The following is a 3,661-nucleotide window of genomic DNA, read 5'->3' as shown; positions in this document are numbered from 1 at the left end:
TTCCTCACTTTGAAGCCGTGGAGCATTCTACGGGTAATAGTCTTACCTCAGACAAGAGTAACTTTAGAGTTGGCAATGGTCCTTGAGTAGTTTTGCCCGAAAATCCAAAAAAGAAACAAAACACAAAATATCTATCATTAGTACAATACACTAGTACAGAAAAATACAAAATAAAACTGAAGGAATTGTACAATTCACTAGCATTTTTGTATTTACTTTAGAAAGAGCAGAACATTTTGCTTTTATGCTACCATAAATTTATCAACGTATGATTGTGGAATACTATTCCAAATGTCCTGTATTACTCCCCACAATTAGGCCAAGCTGTTTGATTGCCGTTTGACATTTTCAGTCTCTATATAAGTCTATTTAGCTATAGTAATATTCATGTCGTGGTTTTATGCAAGCCAAGCCGTGGTTATAAGTGCTCTATCGACCTCTTTTTGTATGCCATTAACAATATGTTCTGCAGTGTGGATCACTCCCTGGTTTGAAGATGAATCTCTATCAAATATGATGGATAAAGCCTGCTTGTATCTGTCAGCATCCAGGGTGTCATCAATTTCGCATACACTTTCATCATCACTTGCTGAGACGTAGTCTACATTTGTATTGGAACCCAGCATGCTTCACTATAAATGTTGACAGTGACAATGATCCTGTTCTTCTCTCTGCCTTCGAACAAATTATTGTTGATTTTTTCCAAACAATTTCAATTTGAATTCATCTGCAAAGAAAACTTTTATTTAGCTTTGCTCATCCCATTGCCCCTCGAGGTGGATTCTTGCACGTGGTGAGGGGACCTCCCATGGAAGGTTCTATATTTTCAGTTTCCTCCTCCTGGATCTGAACATCCACCCAGGTGTTTGCTGTGTGTGGCGAAGGAGAGGAGAGGATCCTGGTGGTTGAGTGGTGTCTGGGGCATTGCAACACACCACTTTGGCCTTGAATTCCTGTAGACGGGTGGCCTTGGGGTGGCTCCTCCAGGGTAAATGGGCTGGTTCAATTGGGCTAGGGTCAACTGGATACTAGTGTTGGGCATTCTCAATGGGTGTTGTGGAGATCGTGTCTGATGCTGGTGTTCGGGTATAGTGCTCATGAAACCCTGGCATTGCTGCAGTGTCCTTGTTTGACATTGTAGTGCATCCTTTCGTAGGACTCCGTGGTGGGTGAGGTCAGTGGGCTCTGAATCTCCCTCTTTTTGTTATGGATGCCCCCAAATAAAAAAATCGCAAAACTCTGCTCATTGGTAAATGACCACACCTTGAAGTCTCTGAACAGCAGTCTCCACCATAATGCGCACCTGTACCCCGCTTCCTGATCCTGCATTTCCTGTTTGATAAATCTTTAGGGCAAATGTCTGCCTTTTTTATACAGAAGGGATTAGAGGGGCTTGCCAGCTCTCCAAAGTCAGTTAAGAAGTTCCGTTCTGGAGACATCTTGGCAGAAACATCCACATCTAAGCACAGTGACCTTCTCCTGAATTCAAAGGCCATTGGAGATATACCCATTAAGTTTACTCCCCATGCTTCTTTGAATTCCTCACGAGGAATTATTGTCGAGAGGGATTTGAGGAACATTCTCGAGTCGGAGATCCTTGCTGGTTTCTCCAGCCAAGGAGTTTCTGCAGTGCATTGTATCTCCTCTCGTAAAAACAGACCTATGCTGCCTACCAATGTTCTCATTCTGACATTTTCATTGTCGCATCCTCCTGCCACTGTAAAGGCAGGTTATTTGAACTGTAAAGTACGGCCATATATTCCCAACCCTGTCCAATGTTTCCAGGGCTAGCAGTTTGGAAATTCGAAGACTTCTTATTGTGGTTCTGTGACATGTGCTCGTTGTGGTGGCAAGGACCATGACGCCTACGAGTGCGAACTGGACACTCTCACTGTGTTAATTGTAATGGTTCACACCCCTCTTACTTTAGAGCTTGCCCTAAGTGGGTGGAGGAGAATAAGGTACAGCATTTGAAGATTGTTAACAACATTTTTTACCCTGAGGCTTGGAAGCTATTATTCCCTACTCCATCTCAGCCATATGTCGCTGCACTATACTCCACTGCTACAGTGGGAGTACAGACTGACCTTTCTGTGCCTCCATCTGAGTCTTTTACACGTCATGTGAGGAGTCTTCTGGCCTCAATGGATAACAGAGTTGACCAGTCTACATCTACTCCAATCTCTGTTCGCACCATTCCTTCTAGTGACTGCCTAGGTCCTTCTCCTATGACACCAGCATCTGGTATTCTGTCGAGTCTCTCTTCTTTGGACCTGAGATACAGGACGATCATTTGTTCACGTCCTCAGTCGCTGAAATCTAAGTCTGATGACAGAGATCTACCCACTCGTCCGAGGGTAGGAGTCCATGGAGGTCGATAGACCTCCTTCTAGTAAAGAAAAATGGCGTGGTCGTAAATCAAAGGGTTCTCCACCCAGTTCTCTTCCACTTAAATAAAAATGGTCACTTTAATACAGTAGATCTGTCGAGGTTTTCATTCTAATCTTTATGACATTGAGGCCTTGGTTGATTCCTATCATTCCGTGTGTCTCTCCTTACAGTAAATGTTTCTGAAACCTGTCAATACAGTCACCTTTCGGCAGTTTTCTTTGTACCAGAATGACATGTTGTGTGATGATCGAGTGCATAGAAGGGTAGCATTGCTGGTCGACCAGCATCTGCCCTCCATATCTGTGTTACTCGTTAACCCTTGGAGGCTGTAGCCATCCATGTTTCCTTGGGTCATACTATTACTGTTTGTTTTCTCTACCTATCTCCTGATGAGAGTTATGATCCATTGGACCTTGATGCTCTCGTTGAACAGTTGACATCTCCATTTTTAATCCTGGGAGACTTTAATGGACACAACCCCCTCTGGGGTAGTGCTGCTATTGATGGGAGGGGTCGTTCCATCGAGCATCTGCTCTCGGATCAAAACTTTTCTCTCTTCAATACTGGATCTTGTAATTATTTTCATGCAACTAGTCAGTCTTTAACTGGTATAGATCTCTCAATCTGCTCCCCTTCACTTTTCTCCCGCTTTTCTTGGATGATTGACAATGACCCATGGGTCAGTGATCATTTTCCTTTCATCTTGAGGGAGGTTGGCCTTGGTCAATGCCACCTGACCCAAGTGCCACAATGGAAGTTGGGCCAGGCTGACTGCCCCTCTTTCACTGCTCTCTCTGAACTTGATCCTGTCATTGTTTGTCTGCCATCAATAGACGACTGTGTGGTAGCAGTGACTGACTGTTTTGTCCAGGCAGCTATTCACTTTATTCCTTAGACCTCGACACGTTTTCCACAGTATCCTCATCCATGGTGAAGTCCTGCTTGCCAGGAGGCATGGAAGGCTCAAAAACGGGCCTGGGATACCTTCTGACGGTATCCCTCTCTTTCTAACTTCATAGTTTATTAGCGGGTCCATGCCCACGCTCGGCAGGTTCGACGTCAAAGCCAAAAGGAGTCTTGGATTAAGATCACTACTAGCATCTCTTCTACCACCAGTTCCAAAACCATATGGGACAATATTCGGAAATTCACTGGGAGGTATCCTCTTTTAATCTTTCTCTCTAATGGCCAGGAATTTGCTGATGTCCAGAGCATTGCTGATGCTCCTGGCCACATCTTTTCTCGTGCATCTAGCACTTCTGTTTCTTCC

This window comes from Limulus polyphemus, unplaced genomic scaffold (assembly GCF_000517525.1).
Source record: "Limulus polyphemus unplaced genomic scaffold, Limulus_polyphemus-2.1.2 Scaffold255, whole genome shotgun sequence".
In the NCBI taxonomy this organism is placed as follows: domain Eukaryota; kingdom Metazoa; phylum Arthropoda; class Merostomata; order Xiphosura; family Limulidae; genus Limulus; species Limulus polyphemus.
This window is presented reverse-complemented; position numbering follows the sequence as displayed.